We start from the raw sequence: 21,564 nt of genomic DNA on the forward strand, positions 1-21,564 counted from the left end.
GTTTTTAAATCCACACTTGTGGCTTTGCGCTCATTCCGCTGGGGTAATGAGGCTGTGGTCGGTGCAGTGCGGGTTGGTTCTCCGTGCCTTTCTCCGCCATGGTTCTCACAGTCACTGGGGCAGCAGAGGACAGGACTCCCAGCCGGTGGTCCGTCTTAGTTTTGTGCAACATAGTGGTTTATGGTTATGCTGGTAGTGGAACTGTATCATAGCTAAAACGCTGCTGGACTTTAACTCCTAGGAAGATTTTTGTAAGGCATGTCACCTTCGATATTCCCTTGTTCCCCTCTCTGCCTCTGAACAAAATCCACTTGGAATTTTAAAGATAGAACCAGGCTCTTTACACTGTATTACTGCAGTGCTTCTGTTTATGATTGTAGATAGAATCCTGCCAACTCTGTTGTGAGGACAGAGATTCCAGCTTTTCTCAGCAGGCGTGGAGGCCCATTGACTCCAGCACAGATCTGAGTTCGGGAAGGACGCAGGGTTGATGTTGGAGGAGTTGCTGTCTGGAATCCTCTGAACAAGGCTGTGTTCTGGTGTCTGTCGTTCCTCCGTCACTGCTGCTGCCCCACATGCCTTTGCACTGCGACCAGGGTCTCATCTGCTGCTCATTCCCTTGTCTGCCGTGGCCCCTCCAAGTCCCCACTCTAAGTGGCCTCACTGCAGAATGCGTAAAGCTGCCGTACTACCACTTTTTATGTGAAACGAATAATAATTTATAAATCACCTGGTTTTTTCCCCTTATGAACTCTCCTATGTTCTTCCCACCTCCTGATTCCTATTATCAGTTGCATTTGTGGGACCTCAAATCAAAGACGGCTTCAGGAGAGGCCAGTGCTACCACTCAGGGTGGCAGGCAGAAGCTCAGTACATGGCCCCTGCTTCTCTTTGGAAGGAAACTGGTGTATGATTTAAGGAAACCGTTGTGTTATCTGAAGCTGCCTTTTCTGGTAAATCTGTGTAGCGAACCCCTCATCTTCCATTTGTAGAAGTTCTTTCTTTTTCCATCATTTGGCCAGTTCTCATTCCTGCAGAGCTTCACCCTGCTCATGTAGGCTTCGTCCTCCGGGCTGGCCACACGTTTGGGAGACAGAAGGATGTTTCAGAAAGCACAGAGAAGCCCACTCACCTCCATGTTGTCTACTGGGCTAAGAAGCCCTGAGGCGTGTGGGGGGGTCACACAGCCCATTCGCTCTCCTCCCCGCCCCTGTGCCCACAGGAGGATAGTGCACGTGGGTCTAAGGCTCTGTCTTCTCCAGCCAGACTTGACCTCAGAAGCGTCCTTCGTGTGACATTGCAGATGGCTCAGCTCCCCGTCCTGTCCCGGAGGCCCTTTCAGCTCCCCGTCCTGTCCCGGAGGCCCTTGGCCTGCCCTCGTTGTGAGCACTGGCTTGATTATGGGAGACCCTGCAGCCCACGCTCGCTCCAGAGAGCTGAGGGAAGACAAGGAACAGCACCCCAGCTGGAGTAAGAGAACACTAAGAAATGGATGCGGCTGCTTTAAGTTCCTAGATCACTGAGGATTAGCTTAGTAGTCCCATCTGATTCCCTAGTTCCAACTGTCATTTAAGAATGGTTATGTGGCAACAGACTCAGAATCTGACAGAGCAGCTAGAAATCCTCTCGGGAGGGTGGCCAGGCCTACCCTCTTCTGGCCGTTCGTTTTCCATCCTGGGGCCGGGGTCTGCGCCCTGTGTCCTGCGCTCTGCACCCCGTGCCCCACATCCTGCACCCCGCCCGCTTTCCTTGTGCTGGGCTCACACTTGTTGCTGTTTTCCTCCTGTTCCACTTCTGAGATGATCGTTGCTGTTACTTCTTGCCGTTAACTGACTATTTTCTGATCAGTGGACGGCTTCTGTGAAAACAGCCTCCGTTCCCTGTTCCATGGAGGGAGGGATGTGCGCTGTGCTTGTGGATTGCTGCTGGGGTGGTGGGTTTGAGGCCGCGTCTGCAGCCAGCAGCAGCCTCCGTTCCAGGAGGGCCCTGGTGGCTGTGGTGCTGGGAAGCGCCATTGTGCTGCGTTGGTGTGACCCTGTGGCACCGGCTGCCAGGGGGCCATCCTGTTTGAGTCATGTTTTCTTCAAATTAAATATTGAGAGATTCTAGTCACATCCCACAGTTGCCATTTGCTGTCTGAATAGAAAACATGAAGAATTGCATGATTTGAAGCCATGTGGTCAGTTTCATGTCCACAGCGGCCTTGCTTTTCTTCCTTGCTGAGAGATGGAATGCCCCATCTGGTGCTGGGTTGCAGGCAGGGTGGGACCCACAGCTGTTCATTGACTCTGGGAGAGCTCTCCTGGCTGAGGCCGTCTGCTGACAGGTGCTGTGCAGGTGAGCGTGACCCTACACTAGGGAATACTGATTAGAGTCCATTTCAGGCCCTGTTGGGCACACTGAGAGTACACAGGAACCACAGAGCCTGAGACACAGTAGGAGGGTGGGAGACACAGTAGGAGGGTGGGAAACGCAGTAGGAGGGTGGGAGACGCAGTAGGAGGGTGGGAGACGCAGTAGTAGGATGAGAGACATAGTAGGAATCTGGAGAGCCACCTGCACCAAGGCCTCAGGACAGCGGATGGCACAGCCACAGGGAGGGTGACTGCCTGTGCAAGGCCGGAGGCCATGGGCACCCAGGTCCAGCGAGGTTGGATGGAGCCCCCAGTGCTCAGCCTCCTGTGACCAGTGTTGGGGGTAGTAGTAGCGGACGGTGCATCCCAAATGTGGGCAAGAGGTTTGGAAAGATTGGCAGAGCATCAGAGGCTTCATAAAGAGCCATTTGGGAAGATGAGGTTCAGGGGATGGTGGCGGGTGCGCAGGTATGGGGACGCACTGGCTGCATGGTGCCCGCTTCCTCCTCCCCGAGCCGTGCCCTCCGGCGCTGTGTCTCAGCCTCCCCTCCAGGAGCGCTCACTTCCTCCCAGCTGTGGGCCCCTGTGGCCTCTGCTCTGCCAGCTGCCCAGCTGTGGTGACCAGTTTCCAGTTTCCACTCCAGTCCTTTCTCTGTCTTTATTGTTCATTTTGACCTCTAGGTGCACATGCTGTCATGCCCCAGTGTTCCAGCATCGCTGGCTGGGAGAGGGAAGAGGAGGTGAAGGGATTCTTTAGAACACTGACGTTGAAATTGCAGCTGAATCTTTAAAAAAAAAAATTGTTTTGTGCTGGCTCACACCTGTAATCCCAGTACTTTGGGGAGGCCGAGGTGGGAGGATTACTTGAGCCTAGGAGTTTGATGCCAGGCTGGGCAACATAGTGAGACCCTGCCTCTAGAGAAAAAAAAAAAAAAAAAAATTAGCCAGGTCTGGTGGTGTGTGCCTGTAGTCCCAAGCTACTCATGAGGCTGAGGCAGGAGGATCGCTTGAGCCCAGGAGGCCCAGGCTACAGTGAGCCGTGATTGTGCCACTGCATTCACGCCTGAGCAACAGAGCAAGACCTGTCTCAAAATAAATAAAGTGTACAATTCAATGTTTTTTTCAAAAAATTAAAGATATTTAAAAAATTCTTTTGAACCACTTCAGCTGGTTTCAAAGGTTGTGTATTGTCTTCCCTCCTGAATAACAACTTTACATAAGAACGAGCATTCTGGTTACTGTGGGAGGTGCCTAACGAGAGTCTCCATCTCGGGCTTTGTAGAGCGGAGCCCCGTGTGTGTGGACATGTGCTGCCCTCCTCGCCTCCCGCACACTGCCCCGTCCTCGTCATTCCTCATCGTGCACCTAATCTGCTGCCGGGGAAGCCAAACAGCCACTGCTGTGGGAGGTGAAATTAAGATGCAGTGGCTGGTTCTGGTCATGGCTCCAGGCGTGGGTGGCTCCTTCGCGTGAGCAGCGTGGAGTTGAGCCTGGGCCTTTGGCTGTTTAGATGCGTTTGTGGCTGTGTTCTGGGTGCTTCTTCGTTGACAGTGGAGTTCTGGAGAAACGGCTCCTTCGTAAGCTGATTACACTGTGTTGATTTCTTTTGTCCCTCCCTCACTGGGGGTGCGAGGCATCCGGGCAGCATTTTCCTCTACTGGACGATCCCCGTAGTGTTGGCTTTGTTGCTCAGTGAGTGTTTGAAAGTAATCATTTGTTGCCCTGGGCATGAAGATCAAATAAGGATATCATAGTAGCAATTCGGAATGATGTAGATGGAGGTGTTATTGCCCATGTGGTTAAGGGATTGCAGAATTGGTTGGAATAGAGGACAGGCTTTGTATAGTAAATTAGACCAGAATCAGGGGCATGTAGAATTCCCTGAAATTCCCTGGAGCTGGGAGAGGTAGTCTGGTGTGCCAGTGATGCACAGAGGAGGAGAATACGTTCAGAGTGTATGTATGCCAGGAGTGTAAAATAATTTCTTGTCTAAGGAATTTCAAGTTTCAGTTAGTGGTAAGGATAATAGACTCTTTAATTTGGTGCAGATTTTCAGAAGATTCTGAAAAACAAAAAAAGCCCTTAAAAATTAAGAGTCATAAGGATTGAAGTTTGCAGGGAGGTGGATGACTTGATTTTTGAGTGCATTTTAAATGAAAATGGATGACTTTTTTATGAGGCCATGGGAACTTTTGCACAAGGCGGATAGACCAGTTGGCCACTTCAGGAGCTGGCAGAGGAGCCACTGGTTGGCCATACCTGCATCTTGGTGCAGCTGCTTTGCTGCCATGGGTACCCTGAGCCAGTGCTGCATGACCTGGGCAGACTCCCCGTAAAGGCCAACTCTCATTCTGAGGCGGAGGCTGCCTGCCTCGGGAGTGATGAGTGCACGCACGCCGCATGGCTGGACTCTACCAGCATCTGCACAAGCCACAGCGGGAAGCAGCATTCCATTGCAGTTCTAGAACCCTCCTCTCTCGCTCGTGCGTGTGCACACAGTCAGAACAGGTCCACAGTACAACAGGCCACAGCGAGAAGGCAGCTTTCCATGGTGGTTCCAGAGCCCTCCTCCCTTGCTCACGTGTGTACACTTACATGGTCAGAACAGGTCCACAGAACGGTATTACTGTGTGCTGATTGCACTAGTATTTTTTATTCTGTTTTCTGTTCTGCTTTTCTGTTTCTCTTCCTTTTTGTCTCTTTGAAAACTGGCTATGAGACATTGCATTGATTTTGCAACCTACACTTTGAAAAATACTGGAATGGATGATCGTTAATGTCTCTTTCTTAAGAGCTTGTAGTTCTGAGTTGTAATTGAGTAGCTGGGACTATAGGTGTGCACCACTGCACCTGTGTAATTAAGTACTTTTTAAAAACTTACAACTATATAAAGTTTACACTGCAAATACTAATATTCTTCCTCTCATATTTTGATAAATCAAAAGATTTTCTTGAATTGGGGAGCTTTTTAAAAAAATCACATTCAAGTTTTAGAAAAATGATTATAAACGTGCTAGTTAAAAAAAAATTTTAGCATACTTCTCAGGGCTTTTCATCTAGATTAGGAAAATTAGGATTATCCGTGTCACTTGGGCATTAGAATGAAGTATCCCTGAGAACTGCAGTCAGGTTTTTGGCGTGGCTGGCCTTCTGTTGGTCATTTGGCGGGTACGGGACAGAAGATGGCTTGATGTTTGCCGTGGCTGGCCACGCCCCTCCACGCCATCCACAAGCCTCTGACAGAGTTGTCCGTGCGTGCATTTGAGTGTTTTTTGCAGAAGAGGCCGGGGCCAAAGGAAGGCCTCAGTTGCAGCTGGGCTGTACCAAGGGGCCTCAGCGGGAGCAGCCCTTGGGGGCCAGAGCCCAGCCTCTTCCAGCAACAGAAAGGACCTTTCTTCCCTCTGCAGCACTTGTCGGATATAACATGCCTGACTCCCTCGTTCATTCCCGGAAGAGAAGCACTCCCCTCGCTCCCCACACAGCCCTGCTATGCTGGGCACTCAAACCAGCCAGAGGTGGGGGAGCCTGTGAGTAGAGTGGAGAATTGGAGTTGGTGCCACCCTGACCACAGCACCTTTCTTCTCCCTGAGGCCGCCTCCTCAGATACTCTTCTTGGCCACAGATGAGGGCCTGGCTGTGGTTGGCATATCTTTTGGGAGAGAACTGGATGGGTGGAGGGTGGGAGAGTCGCCACAGGTCCCAGTCTCAGGGCGGCTGCTCCCTCAGTGTCTGTCATCTTGGGATGCAGCAGTGTCGCTTCCTCGTGCTTCAGTGCCCTCTTTACCGCAGTGGGGTGCCAGTAGCACCTGCTTAGGAAGTTGGTGGGCTTTGCTGGGTGCACATGGTCCACCTGGCACTCACCAGCCTCTGGGCTGCCCTTGGCGAATGCCGTCCACACTCCAGCACTCAGGGAGGGGCGGTGCAAATCCTCAAAAAGTGACCACACAAGCACTGGTGCCCAGGTGGTGAGTAGGTGGGCTGAGGTCTACAGACAGAAGCTTTACCCTGTACACGTGCAAGGAGTAACAGCTGCTCATTTGAGTGACATCACTGGACTGTGGCCCTTTGAGCCTCCTGATACGGAGGTCGGCCTTTCACTTCTGCCTTTTGCATGTGTGAATGTGTGTGTGTGATTTTAGAGATACTGTTTTAAAACTGCATACAAGCATTAGTTAATTAACTAGGAAGTATTCTCGTGTGAAAATGATCGCCAGGACTGAACCTTTTAAAGCAGATCATCTGAACCTCGTCACTGTAAAGCAATCTGGACTACAAAATTCATTCTTTCACGTGAATGGAACGATTTGGTAAAGAAACACTGAACGTAACGTGGACGTGCTCTAGTGATCGTAGGGAGCTGTGAGCTTGTGCGGTCTTGGGTGGGAGTCGGTGTTTATGTTTTTTTTTTTTTTAATGTTTTTAATTATTTTTTTTTTGTTTTGAGATGGAGTCTTGCTCTGTTGCCCAGGCTGGAGCGCAGTGGTGCAATCTCGGCTCACTGCAACCTCCGCCTCCCAGGTTCAAGCAATTCTCCTGCCTCAGCCTCCTGAGTAGCTGGGATTATAGGCGCCCGCCACCACGCCTGGCTAATTTTTGTATTTTTAGTAGAGACGAGGTTTCACTGTGTTGTGTTTGTGTTCTTTAAAATCCGTATCACGTTGGCCAGGCGCGGTGGCTCACGCCTGTAATCCCAGCACTTTAGGAGGCTGAGGCAGGCAGATCACGAGGTCAGGGGATTGAGACCATCCTGGCTAACACTGTGAAACCCCGTCTCTATTAAAAAAACCCAAAAAATTAGCCAGGCGCGGTGGCGGGCTCCTGTAGTCCCAGCTACTCATGAGGCTGAGGCAGGAGAATGGTGTGAACCCAGGAGACGGAGCTTGCAGTGAGCCGAGATCGCGCCACTGCACTCCAGCCTGGGCGACAGAGCGAGACTCCATCTCAAAAAAAAAAAAAAAAAAAAAACAGCCATATCACATGAACGTGTTTTGGTGATCTTAGGGAGCCGTGAGCTCGTGCGGTCCTGGGTGGGAGGTGGCATTGTTTGTGTTGTTTAAAATCCCAAACCGGAGTTCCCGGGGCTGCCGGGAGTTTAGGCTTGATGCGCATCACATAACACAGAACACCAGGGTGGGGAAGGGCCAAGACTGCTTGCCCTAGTTCCTTAGCGAACACTGCCAGTTTCTCCCCACATCTCCGTTAGGTAGTGAGAGTCTCAGTCAAGGCAGCATTTTCATGCATGTCAGTGAATGGGCCTTGCTCCTTCCCCCGAACCAGGAAGCCGTTTGGCCCCTCGCCTGGGTGTGCGTCAGTCAGGCTTGGTAGAATGGAACATGGCGCATGTCTGTTCTTTCAGCCCTCGTTGGAGCTCAAAGATCAGTGCCCATGGGTGTGAGCTGGGATGGCTGTGGGTGGTGTCCTTATTCTAATCCAGGCTCTTCCCGGACATGTGCAGGAGGGCAGTAATTCAGGGCGCCGGGCCTCACTGGAGTCTGATGTTCTCAGTGGGAACAACCCTAATGTACTCCTACTAGTCACCCAGAACAGCCATTCTCCCCACAGAGCGCAGACCACTCCTGCAGACCATGTTCAGGTCGTCAGAGGATTTAAAATACCAGTGAGCTAGGGGCGCAGTACATGGTGGGCTCCTTCCTATGTTTGGTGTACTTGGCAGTAATGCACCCAAATGTTGGGTGTGACTGTGCTTTCTTTTTACGCTGCTCTGACTATGTACTGTCGTGAACAAATTTTGAAGATTCTGTCTAAATTTAACCCTGATTAACAGGGTCCGCAAGGGCTTGGCCGAAGCAAATGCTGGGACTTAGGGGGCTGTCCCCTGGGGAAGGCAGGAAAGCTGATGGGTAATGGGACATGCAGGGTCTGCTCAAAGACCACCAAGGCCTGCTGGGTCGGGTCCTCTGACGCGTGTTGCTTTAGCAGCTGGCCGTGACTTTGTCAAAACAGTTTTTCAATTTGGACAGTGAAATATGAGCAGAATTTTGGTATATCATATAGGGGATAGTCAGTTATCAGAGTTTAAATAGCAAGAGGTACATTTGCTATGGTTCTGATTAATTTGATGTGATCGAAGACTTAGCCAACTAAAAATAATTTTCCAGAAGTATCTAATCATTTGGAGAAATAACTAATCTGTCTCATTGAGGAGATTGCAGCACAATTGTAGAATTAAATAAAGCGCAGACACCATATGGGAGGTTGGATTTCAGTAATGGAGGAAAGAAGGGGCCAGAAGAAAGGACATCGATTCTAACAGTGTTCTCGGCATTGAATCGGCGCTCACACAGATTAAAGAAAGGAGGTGGTTTCCAACAGTGTTCTGGGCATTGAATCGGGGCTCAGCACAGTTTCTGACCTCAAAATTGAAGGCGCTGAAGTCAGTGCCTTCGCCAGGTGGGGGGCGGGGTCTTTGAGACTGTGCGGCACACTGGACCCTCGTGTCAGGAAAGCTCTGCGGACCACGCCTTTCCTCTGCTCTCACACTGTGACCGTCGTCAACACACAAAAAGACTGCAGGGATCAAACGTGGGTTTTTTTCTGGACACAGCAAGCAGTGGACACCAGCTGGGTGTCCTCTAATTCAGTTCCGACATGGAGAGAGCGTCGGATCCCTCGGGTCGAGGACTCAGGCCCCGGGACTGCCCCCAACCACACCAGTCGCAAGTTCGGGCCTCGGTATACTCCTGGCCGACCTGCTTCAGGTCGGGCTTCCCACGACCCGTCTTTGGGTTTGATTAATTTGCTGGAGTGGCTTGCAGAGCTCAGGGAAGCACTTTTATTTACTGTGTTTATTATCATAAAGGATACTGCATAGGCTATAGATGTGGAGATGTGTCAGGCGAGGTATGGGGGAAGGGGTTTGGAGCTTCCAGGCCCTCCCTGGGCACCACCCTCCAGGACCTCCCCCGTGTTCAGCTGCCTGGAAGCTCGCCGAACCCCGCCGCCTTAGGTTTTTATGGAAACTTCGTGACATCAGCATTCCTTCCCCAGGGTCTAGGGCGGGACCCTCTCATGGGAGGGTCTTAAGACCCACAGTCAGCAAGCAGGGGATCGTTAAGAGTGAAAGGAGGCTGAGAGAAGGTGAGAGCCTGCCCCTGAGGCCCACACACCTGGCATCGTAACAAGAGACAAACCAGGGCTGTGGGAGTTACGGGCCAGGAACCAGGGACAAAACCAGTATCTCTCATAAACACCACAGCTCTTCATAGGGTTTTCCAGGTGGAGTCACGGGGGAGATGGCTGGGCTCAGGCACTCCGAGAATGGAGAATGCTGTGGCCACACGCTCAGTGACACACCGCCCTAGCCACACGGCATCCAATGAACACCATACATCTCTAACGCGTTTCAGTGTGCCAGAAGGAAAAGCGTTTCCTCCTCCGTCTGATTTCTTTACAGATAATTGTTTTCTTGGGGATTTAGATTGCGTACAGTATAGGAAATGTGTTGTTCTAATTGGAGTATAGTACGATATTCTTCCGGTTAAGAACCCTCTTCAGGAAAGAGCTGGTGTGTGGGCGTGGCCGGCTGGTGAGCTTTTCAGTCATGTTCACAAGGGTGGGAATCCTTGTCCTCCGATCTTATTCCTGACGTGTCAGCGAAGATTAACAGGGACAGATGCAGCTAAACATAGCCAAGATGCTGTCTGTCTGTCTGCATCTATCTGTGTATCTATCTATCTATCCATCCATCCATCCATCCATCCATCCATCTAATCGATGAGACATTAGTCTCACCCCGTTCCCCAGGCTGGAGTGCAGTGGTGTGATCTTGGCTCACTGTAGTCTCTGCCTCCCGGACTTAGGTGATCCTCCCACCTCAGCCTCCCGGTGGCTGGGATCGCAGGCTCGTGCCACCACACCTAGCTGATTTTTGTGTTTTTTGTAGAGACAGGATTTTGCCATGTTGCCCAGGCTGGTCTCGAACTCCTGGCTTAAGGGATCCACCTGCCTTGGCCTCCCGAAGTTCTGGGGTTACAGGCATGATCCACCACGCCTAGCCTGACAAGATGGTTTTTAAACTAATAGCTGTGCCTCTTTAAGACACACACTTGTTAATGGTTGTGTTGAGCATCTTGAACTGCCAGTGGCCTAAGTGGTGTTGCAGCCACAGGAGTCTCCAGGCACGAGTGAGCCGAGATTGTGTAAGAGCATCTGCACTCAGAAACCCATCATTTGGATAAGTGTGTATTTGCTGTTTTTTAATTTTAATTTTTATTTTTTATTTTTGGAGACACAGTCTCTGTTGTCAAGACTGGAGTGCAGTGGCGCAATCACGGCTCACTGCAGCCTCTGCCTCCAGGTTCAAGCAGTCCTCCCACCTCAGCCTCCCGAGTAGCTGGGACTACAGGTGCGCACCACCACGATCTGCTGATTTTTTTTATTTTATAGAGACGGGGTTTTGCCCTGTTGCACAGGCTGGTCTCGAACTCCTGAGCTCAAGCGATCCGCCTGCCTCGGCCTCCCAAAATGCTGGGATTATGGGTATGAGCCACCACACCCAACCTGCTGCTTTTCAACTGCTTGCTGATAGGTTGCAGACATCCCAGAACTCTATAGAACACTAAACACGAGAGTGTTGTCCTGCATAGCGAGTTGAGCAGTCACTCTTGCTCCCGTGATCTCTTGCTGCCACAGCCAGGCTGTCAACTGCAGCCCCCGCATAGTTGGGGGCCTCACAGCATGAGATCAAGGCTCCCAGGACGGGGACTCCCTGGCGGTTTAGGGCTGAGGCTGCAGACCCCTCAAACCTCTGTGGAAACTGTGCTTCCCTTGAGGGATGGGGCAAAATATCCATGCCAGAATCTTGAATTTGAAAAGACTGAGGTGTGGGGCGGCCTGTAGGGCATGGGTGGGCTGCGGCACCTTTCAGGGCCTGTCGCTGCCCTACATGTGTAGACGTGGAGCCCCTTAAGGGCAGGATCCGTGCCCAGCACGCAGTGAGCGTGTAGAAATCATGGGCTTTGCAGGAGCCCATGCCTCCCTGGGGCTCGGCCTCGGTGCCCCACGCACAGTAGGCACACGGGAAGTGCCGCCATTCCCAGGCACTGCTGCAGTGCTGAAGGCGATGTGTTCCCACGCAGACACTGATTCGGTGAGCCACGCTTCCCTCTCTCAGGGTGCCTTTCCCTGCCACAGTTGCAGGTTGTGGAGCTGTTCTGTCACCTCTGGTGTTGCGATCTCAGGAAGACAGCAGCCCACCCACCTGGCATAAAAATCCACAGAGAGAAATTCAGGATTTCTCTTGATTTATTAATTGTGTACTTTGTTGGGGGCAGCTCGGCAGATAAGTACATTTTTATAATTATGCATCATTAAATAATAACTGCTAAATAGACTTAGAGCTTTGTTGCCTACATTAAAAAATCTAGATTTAAAAATTCCAGGTTTATACAATTTCTGAGGTATCGTTTGATTTCCATTCATCGCATTTATTTGAGGAGTTTAAGAAAATAAAGTGAAGACCTAAACATTTCCTCACATGACCAAGAAATAATACTCCAAATCAGTGTGTTTCTGGAATTGGTAGCTGCTACTATCTGACCTCAAATACCTCTTGGAGCACCGTATCTGGAGTTTTTCTCACTGGGCACTCTAACAGCCAAGGACAGGCACCCATTCCTGGACAGATGCTGGTGTATGTGTTGTTCTAGTTACTACTACATTGTTACTAAAGAAAATCAAAACAAAACACAAGAAAGATACATCAGAGGTCACTTCAGCTCAAATGGCAGCATATGGACATTCCCTGGCATATCCAGGTTATCCTTAGAAAGCTGAAATATACCTTCTAAAGCATTGTCACAAGGTAGCGCTCTGCCTGCATTAACTCAGGGGCCCCTCTCTGAAGTAGGAGACTTGCTTTCTCCTATATCTTTACCTGTCGTGTATTTCTGAAGAGAAATGAGATTCAGTTCAGTGACTAGGTTGAGTGCTACTCTTACTTTGGAGATGAGGACAGTAGACAGGAGCTTTTCCAGGACCGTTCAGGGAGTTAAAGTCAGGGATACATCCGGAACTCAACTGTCATGATTCCTGAATATTGCCTGCAGTTCCCCCAGAGCTCTACCATCATCATCACCTCCACCTACCACCACTGCCAACACAACCACCTCTACCACCTCCACCACTGTCATCTCCATCATCCTCACCATTATCATAATTGCCACCATCATCACCATCATCACAACCACCCTAACAACTGCTATCACCACCACTTCAACCACTATCATCTCCATCATCATCACCAACCCAACCACCCTAACCACTACCACCACCACCTTTACCATTATCATCTCCATCATCATCACCAATACAACCACCCTAACCACTACCACCACCACCTTTACCATTATCGTCTCCATCATCACCACCAACACAACCACCTTAACAACCACTACCACCACCACCTTCACCACTGTCATCTCCATCATCATCACCAGCAACACAACCACCCTAACAACCACTACCACCACCACCACCTTCCCCACTGTCATCTGCATCATCATCACCAGCACAACCACCTCTACCACTACCATCTCCATCATTATCACCAGCACAGTCACCCTAACAACCACTACCACCACCACCTCCTTCACTATCATCTCCATCACCAACACAACCACCTTAACCACTACCTCCACCACTGTCATCTCCAACATCATCATCACCAACACAGTCACCCTAACAACCACTACCACCATCTCCACCACTGTCATCTCCATCATCACCACCAACACAACCACCTTCACCACCACCATCTCCACCATCATCACCAACACAACGACCTCCACCTCCACCACTATCATCTCCATCATCATCATCAACACAACCACTCTGACAAACACTACTACCACCTCCACCACTGTATCATCATCATCAATGCAACCACCTTAACAACCACTACCACCACCACCTCTACTGTCATCTCCATCAACATCATCAGCACAACCACCCTAACAGCCACTGCCATTATGTCCCTCATCCTCACCACCACTACCAACAACAACTCATCTTTCACAAGCGTGACCTCTGCCGCCATCGTCCCTGTCACCCTCTCCATTGCCCTTACCTCTGCCACCACCACCACTCCCAGGGCTATCACAGCCATCAACAGCATCAGCACTGTCAAGGAGTCAAGTTAATTTCCTGATTATCCTGAGTTGTGTTCTAATCTGTCTTGTTTTTGGCCTCTCACCCTCTCCCTGTTGAGATTTAAATGACAGTGCCTCCTTTGCCCAGCTCAGGAATTTTTATGGAGGGTCAGTGGGCATGGCTTCTGGCCTTACTATGTGGGCCTTGAGTAGTGGCTTAGGTGTGATAGAAATGGAAGGTCCTCAGTGTTGCTTCAGGATAAAACTTCACAGTGTTGAATTTTGATTCTGCAGATTGAATCCAATGTGCAGTATGTTTTGCACAGTTAGTACCAAACACTGTTCCTAGGGGATATTATATCTATTGAGATGTTCAAATCTGGGTCAATTCTTTCTCTGTATTTGGAAGATTTTCAGTCATATGGGAAACTTTTCAAGGCTTGAGTATTAATCATGCTGCTTAGATCGTGAATCATGACATTATTTAGTACTGTTTCTAGTACATGTGTGTTTTAATACTGGGATTTTTTTTTTTGCCCTTTTTTGCCTTTTTTTTTTTTTTTTTAACAGATATAGCTAATGTTATCTAAGATTTGCACAAAGAGAGCTTATATACGTTTATAGGCTAAACAATGTGAAATCCCTGGAAAAGCTAGGAGGTATTTTGTGTATGTTCTGGTAAACCCATCTCTAATGTGTACACCCACCCACCCCCTCCCCACACACACCCCTGAATAATCAAATGTGTGTACGTACACATGACACATACGTAGTTAGCAAAGCAGTGACAGATCCAGGGCCTTCCCACTGCGTACATGTGTGATGACTTGACCAGGGTTCAGCTGACAGCAGATTTGGTGACCCTGAAGCTTTTCACCTTCTCTCCCATCTTTGGCATTTGTGTTTCTCCTGATACTTTGCTTAAGAGTAAGTTTCAGAGGCCTTCAGAATCTTTTTCCATGAAATAAGGCCTTCTGGACCCAGCTGGGAAAAAGATTAGAAGACATGGGAAATGTCCAACATTTTCCGTGTAGGATTTTTTTGGAGAGTGAGGAGGAGGAGTGTGAGTGTGCAGGGTGTCTTTATCTATAGCTGAAAAATGGCCTCTTGTATTTCTAGGAGGCTTTAGGCTGCTCTAAATGGTTTGTCACAGAGGGAGGATCATCTTGCTTTCCTAGACACACACCCTGTGTCACTTTTAATAAAAATGCTCCCATCAAGAAAATACATTCCTGCATCGCACGCCAAAACACAGGCAGAAATCTTGGAGACTCTCAGTGGTTCAGGGAATTAATCTCTTATGGAAAAGCCTTCCCTACCAGAAATGGTGGAAAATGTAATTTAAACCATAAAAGGTCAGAAGTGGAGTGAGTTTGGTGTTGACTAGTCCCAAGAAACCGCCTAGGAAAGGTGTGGAGCTGCCCGCATGCCTCCTGCTGCCTTGCTGGGGGGCTCAGGCCCACCTGAACAGCCGGCTCTTCAGGTTCCTTGCCCTGTCTGGGGAGGCGGGACCCTGACTTACAAAGGGAGACCGTGGTGTCTCCTGCCTGTGGCTCTGACACTGAAGGGGTCCTTGTGGCCCCATAACAGGCTTGTCGTATGCAGCAGAGTGTTCTGAGAGTGTGGAGTGGCTGCGGAACTCCAGGGACTTTCTGCTCCTTAGCTTCTTGGTCTGTTTTGGCAAGCAGCAAGGAAGGTAGTTTCAGGCTTGAGTGACGACTAGTCAGTGAAATAGGTGTACTATTCTGAGGGCTATCATTTTTGTCCTGTTGAATTCTTGGGACACTGTCTGTGGTTGCAGCATAGAAGAATCTTTAAGTCAGGCAAGGGCCCAGGACAAGCTGGACAAAGTGTTTGGCTGGGAAGCGTATTCTCGCTCTCCCTCTTTTTTTTTTTTTTTTTTTTTTTAGAGAGAGAACATAGATGAAATGATGAGTGAAATGTACATTTTCAGTGTTTTACTCAGTTGAAACAATGGTGCCTTTGAAGGGCTCGCTGTTAGCTGAAGTGGAAGTGTCTTTATCACAATCCCTGAGATGCTCCCACTGCTCTGGCCACGCTTCACGCTGGCCCCTGCACCCCCCTGGCCCTTTTGTTTAGCCCCACATCAGACTCTGTGACATCAGAAGTGGTGGCAGGCCTGATGATTCGAAGATTGTTTTTGGTCAATTTTGCCATTTTCAAATATATTTTTAAAAGATTAAGTAAAAGAGTTTAAATAATGTAAAACACAAATTTTATCCATTTCTGTTCCTCCTCATGCCCAGTGTGGTGTACTTGGCAGTATCCATTTCTGTTCCTCCTCATACCAGGTGTGGTGTAATTGGCAGTGCTGAGTGATCGTTGAGTGAATGAATACAAAATATTTGGAAATACTCTCGTTTGAGCCATTTAAAACTATGGCTTATGTTCACCAGATCTTTAATCATGAAAACATACAAAACAGTATGTTTTAAAGCTGATTTAAAGCTCTAACTCAATAAGCAGAAAAAGTGTGACTTCTGAATAATTTTACATATCCTTTTGGTAGGATCCAAATGTGAGAAGTTTTTCTGAATAAGGTGGTTTTGGTGATTCTTTGGGTGTTCTGAGACTTTTCTGTCACCGTTGTTGAACCGTGTCTGCCTTTTCTGGTGGGCAGGCCTGCCGCGTTGTGGGGGTTTAGCGACTTCACACAGCTGGTGTGGGACGCTTCAATGTGGGGTGCAGGCCAGTACCCAAGAGCTTGCCTGGTGCGCCTGTTGCTGTGGGTGCCTCTGTGCAGGGCAGCTAATGGGTGTGTAAAGGACCCTTTTGCCCCAAGAATTATCTGCTGGAAGGCTACCAGAACAGCTGCTGACGAAAGGAAACCCGGGCGTTACTGCTGCACCAGGATTCCTGGCCTCTGGAGGAAGGATGGTGGCCTTCTCCAGGGGGATGCCCTGGAGACTCTTGGGGTCCCCTCCACATGTTCACGTTGTCAGAATCCAGAAACAAGGAGTGGAAAACACCCCTCAGGTCGCTTTATGCTGATTCTGTTTAGGCCCCGGCTTTTCCCTCTTGCAAAATGCACGCACTCTGGCCCACGTTGTGTAAAATTGGAAGAATGTTCTTCACACCCTTCGTGTTGGCAGTGTTTGGGTCCTGATTCTTACATCCCAGAAGGGGAGTCGTGGCACTGTGCGAGACAATCTGACGTCTGACAAGTAAGAGAGATGGCAAGGGCATCTGGGTGGGGTGGGGCGTCTGGGCAGCAGGGGCGTGCAGTGACTCGCGCTGGCCCTGTCCCCGCACCCTGGACGCCAGGGCGAGTGGTGCTGGCCGGATGCCCGCAGTGAGGAGGTGCGGGGCACGCAGGGAGCGCTTTCTGGACAGTTCGGTGCGGGGCAGCGAGTGGTCGCCTGTGCTCTGACAAGCCAGGGCGCCGAGGCTTGGTGTGGGCCAGGGAGCCTGATTGAAGTCACACTCCTGTCCCCTTAAACTATGAAACGGCGGAGTTACACAGGGGAAGAAAGGGTTCAAGCGTAATATAATTTCCTACCTTTTTTTCACTCTGAGACTGAACCGCTGAGTGGCTGTTAAATTCATTGTGTATTTACGAGGAATCTTTCATCTAGAAATTGTAGATGCAGGACTGTGCCGGTGCCTGGTTAAAACGTTAAAGCTGGTGCTAAGAGTGTGTTGAGATGCCTGAAAGAGAAGCTTATGTTTTTTGATTCACTGGCCTTTGGGAAACTGAAGGACAGTGCGAACAAAGATCCTTTTCTTCCTCAAACGGGAGCTTGTGATTTGTCGGGTTTCACGCGGGTGGGCCCAAGGAGGACGGCGGGCAGGGCCGGGACGTGCTGATGTCAGGCGCCTTCGTCGACCGAGCTCCCCCTTGGGCCCTGTAAGGCCTTAGGTGTAGAAGTGTGGCTTGGTCCGCAGCAGGGCCCAGCTCCACGGCAGTGCTGTGGCTTCCTAAGCGACTCTAGCACAGGGGCCATTTCTGATCCACAGACCAGAGCCTCAGAGGGATTCCTCTTTACTCTGACCACTGGACGGGCTGTTTCCTCTCACATAGGCAGTACAGGGGAACTTGGCAAAGTTTTTATAAAACCCACCACCATCGTTGTTTCCATTTTCTCTAAGGAGTCGCAGCCCCAGATGAAACGTGTGTCCTGCCCGGGGTTTGCAGGGAGCCTGTGGTATCCGAGACCATGGGACTGGGAGGCTGTGATGAAGAAGCAGCTTGGACCCATGGCTGCTCTTGGCTGCATTGCATAATTAGCTCTGGACATAAAATATGCATCAAGGGTAGAAAAATAACCCAGGAATTATTTTCATGTGTAGACAATCTCTTATTTATAACGTTCAGGGCATTGTTTACGTTGACTCCCAAAGTGAGATCAACGAAAAGCCCATAAAGGGGCCCCTGCCGGCTTTTCCTTCTCCCTCCTGGTCGGCCCCTGAGCCGCTGCTCCTGCTTTTGGCAGCTGCTCCTGCAGTGGTATCCCTCACGGCCGGTGTGGATCAGCGATGCTGCCTGGTCAGAACCCCTGTACCGCAGTGCTGAGGACCGTGCTCCTGCTGGTGGCAGAGCATGACCTTAAGAAGAGTAGGGATGCAGCTAAGGGAGGCAAGGCGGGTGTGACGAAGCCAGAAGCATGGAAACCTCAGGAGGCCACACCTGGTCCTCAGTAGGTTCTGAGAGTGAAGGAGACGCAGCACCTGGGTTGTTGAGGAAGGGCTGCTGCTGTAGGGAGGAGAAAGCTGGGCTCCTGAAAAGTCCGCTTAGCAGGGGAACTGGTTGGCGAGTCTGAGTCTGGCTCCCGGGAAGACATTCTGCCGGACCTGAGCTCCCAGCAGCGCCGCCAGGGTCACTGGAGTACAGCCACAGGGAAACGTGAGTGATGAGCAGGTGGGCGGCCAGGAGCAGAACAGAAGTGGAGTCACAGCCTCGAAGCCACGTTCCTTTCATCACACAAGCTGAAGTAGCAGGGTTTTGGCTAAATAATTCTCCTCGCTGTTTTACAGGGAAATCTTTATTTTTAAAGTCCAGTGAAGCTTTTGAAGTTTCTTAGAGACATGTGTCGCTCTGTTGCCATTCTTCCCCTTTTCCTAAGGTTTCTGTCCTGGACAGGGAACGGCTCTGGCTGCCACAGGCAGCGTGCGCGATGGGCTGGTCTGGGGGAAGCTGGGGAGAACTGCACTCGAAGCCTCTTCTGCTTTGTTCTCGCCAGCTCTCCAATCTTGGGCACATAAGTTAGCCCCATTAACGGGACTCCGTTTCCCTACTGGCAGAATTGGAGCTTTTTTGTTTGCTTGCTTGTTTGAGACAGAGTCTCGCTCTGTCACCCAGGCTGGAGTGCAGTAGCGTGATCTTGGCTCACTGCAACCTCCACCTCCCAGGTTCAAGTGACTCTCCTTCCTCAGCCTCCTGAGTAGTTGTGATTACAGGTGCCTGCCACCACACCTGGCTAATTTTTTTTTTTGGAGATGGAGTCTCGCTCTGTCACCCAGGCTGGAGTGCAGTGGCGCAATCTTGGCTCACTGCAGGCTCTGCCATTCTCCTGCTTTAGCCTCCTGAGTGTCTGGGACTACAGGTGCCCACCACCATGCCCAGCTAATTTTTTTGTATTTTTAGTAGAGATGGGGTTTCACCATGTTAGCCAGGATGATCTTGATCTCCTGACCTCGTGATTTACCCACCTGAGCCTCCCAAAGTGCTGGGATTACAGGCGTGAGCCACTGCGCCCGGCCATGCCTGGCTAATTTTTGCATGTTTAGTAGAGACGGATTTTCACCACGTTGGCCAGGCTGGTCTCGAACTCCTAGCCTCAAGTGATCTGCCTGCCTCGGCCTCCCAAAGAGTCGGAATCACAGGCGTGAGCCACTGCACCTGGCCCCAAATTGGAGCTATTAATAACATCACAGGATAACCTCCATGCCATCCACCCAGCACCTGGGTCCTCCTAGCAAACCCACTGTGGTCCCTGCACCTGCTCATTTTAGGCTGAGCAGTGCATCCATAGGGCTGACAACTGAGCTGTTAGGATGTGATTGGAGACTGCAGCCGGTCGGTGGACTCTAGGCCTGGCACCCAGCAGGACACACACCAGAGGGCCGTGCTGTCCACGGTGGACTCTAGGCCTGGTGCCCAGCAGGACACACACCAGAGGGCCGTGCTGTCCACGGTGGACTCTAGGCCTGGCACCCAGCAGGACACACACCAGAGGGCCGTGTTGTCCATGCCGGGCTGTGCCCTCCCGACTCACATGTCTAAGATTCCCTTTTACATGTGAGCACTTGCTCCCCACCTTCCCCAGGCTTCCACTATCAGGGCCTGTGTGGGGCAACTGCAGGTCTCCTTCACACCTGCCTTCAGGGTGCTGGGCCTCACACTGGCCCAAATGCTGGCCTTGCGATGTGGTCAGCAGCCCTAGCAGCCCCATGTTAACTCCCAAGGCTTTCCTCACCCAGCTCACGAGGTGCTCAGTGTGCTCACTTGGCAGAGGAGCCTGGCATGTTTGGGTCAGTGCTGGGACCGCATGGGAGTGGACGGCAGGGGTGAGAGCCCCAGGCCCGGTCCGCCCCTCTCTGAAGCCCTGCTCGGGGCCATGCTGCTGTCGCTCTGTGACCCTGCCGAGCCCAGGGCCGTGCTGCTGCAGGATGCGGGGCACCGTGACTGTGCAGTCGGCGTCCTACTCTCTTTCCTGTCATCTGAAGACTGAGGAGGGGAGCGCTGCGCCCTCCCTGTGTCGATGCCCTCAGGGTCAGGCAGCAGGCGGTGGGTTTGTGGGCCACAGCGCGAGGAGAGCAGGGAAGGCCGGCCGACACTCTCCTTCCTGTCGAGGGAGGACATGAGCCTCGCTCAGCCAGGGCCTGCGGGACCAGGGCAGCGTCCGGGGTGTTTGTGGAGGGCAGCTCATGGCTGGCATCACCTGCAGGAATTCCCCTCACAGTTCTGTGTGGGATGAGAAAGCCAATGCCTTGGTTGCAGTATGAGTGATTACAGTCTTCACTACGGCATTTTATAAAATAAGCTCAGTTCAGATGTGTCCGTGCGTGACTCCTTTAGCTTGAGCTCTCTCTGGACTGTGGCCGTTTCTGACTGGAATCACCATGATGAAGTCTGCTCCCCACACCGTCTTTCTGATGGAGAGTTCCTTCTGGTTTCTTGTTTTTCATGCAAGTGTAAGAAAGTAATGGCTTGAAAGCAGCACCGTCCGGACGCAGGTCACGGGCGCAGCCATTTCCCCGCCAGCTCCTCCCAGAGGTGCCTGCTCTTGGCTGAGCTGTCATTGTTGCTGCTTAGGTGTTTTTCACGTGGAGAAAGTTTGGAGAAATATTTTTAACCTGAAAAACATTTGCAGGGGTTTCTGACTCTTGGTATTGATTTGATAATGGCCACTTGCTGACCTCAAAATTACTTGCCAAGAACAAACTGAGTAAAGATGAGCAATTGTCACATTTAAACCAAGCTTTTCTTTCCCAACGTGAGTGTCTGAAGACACCACATGGAATTCTAACAGGAAGGGAGGCCAGCGCTCTCCGGCTGCGGGGCTGAGGATGCAGCTTGGGGTTTCTGCGGAAAACGGGAGGTGGTGCGTTAAACCCGCTGCAGAGCCTGGACACCTCCCTGGAGATTGGCCTGTGAGATTCTCGCAGGTAGCCATGACTGCAGCCGGGAGAACCACGTCATCCAAAACCGAGCGCTCCCACAGGTGCGTGAGCACAGGATCCCCGGCAGGAAGAGGAAGGGGAAGGGGAAGGGGTCACGGGCCCACATGTATTTTCTCAGCCAGCCCTGGGGCGCTGTGCATACCTGTGGTAGGGCCTCTGTCTGTGCCTCCTCCACACCCGGCGCCTGGGGAGCAGCTTAGACCCCAGGCAGGCACTCGGTGAGATGCCAGAGGGAGCCCCTCACTGTGGGGCAGAAGGCTCTGCCTGGCTTCCCTGCCGAGTCCTGTGAGAGGAGAGGTTTATCAGCCACACGTGTGACATGCGTCCTTGGGCAGCCAGAGTTCTGATGGTTCCAGGAGAACCGACGTGAATCCTGCTCTGTCGGGCCATGAGGATGGCGCGGTCCTGGGGCCCTTTGTACACGCAGTGTTGATCACATGCTGCTCCCATGGTGCATCA

At 51.1% G+C, this 21,564-nt stretch overlaps 1 protein-coding gene across 48 annotated transcripts in view; it reads left to right on the forward strand.

Moving 5' to 3' along the window:
• Positions 1 to 21,564, forward strand: part of BANP (BTG3 associated nuclear protein) — a 128,165-nt gene that overhangs the window by 86,966 nt on the left and 19,635 nt on the right. The gene's annotated exons all lie outside the window — the stretch shown is intronic.

Source organism: Macaca fascicularis, chromosome 20, assembly GCF_037993035.2.
Source record: "Macaca fascicularis isolate 582-1 chromosome 20, T2T-MFA8v1.1".
In the NCBI taxonomy this organism is placed as follows: domain Eukaryota; kingdom Metazoa; phylum Chordata; class Mammalia; order Primates; family Cercopithecidae; genus Macaca; species Macaca fascicularis.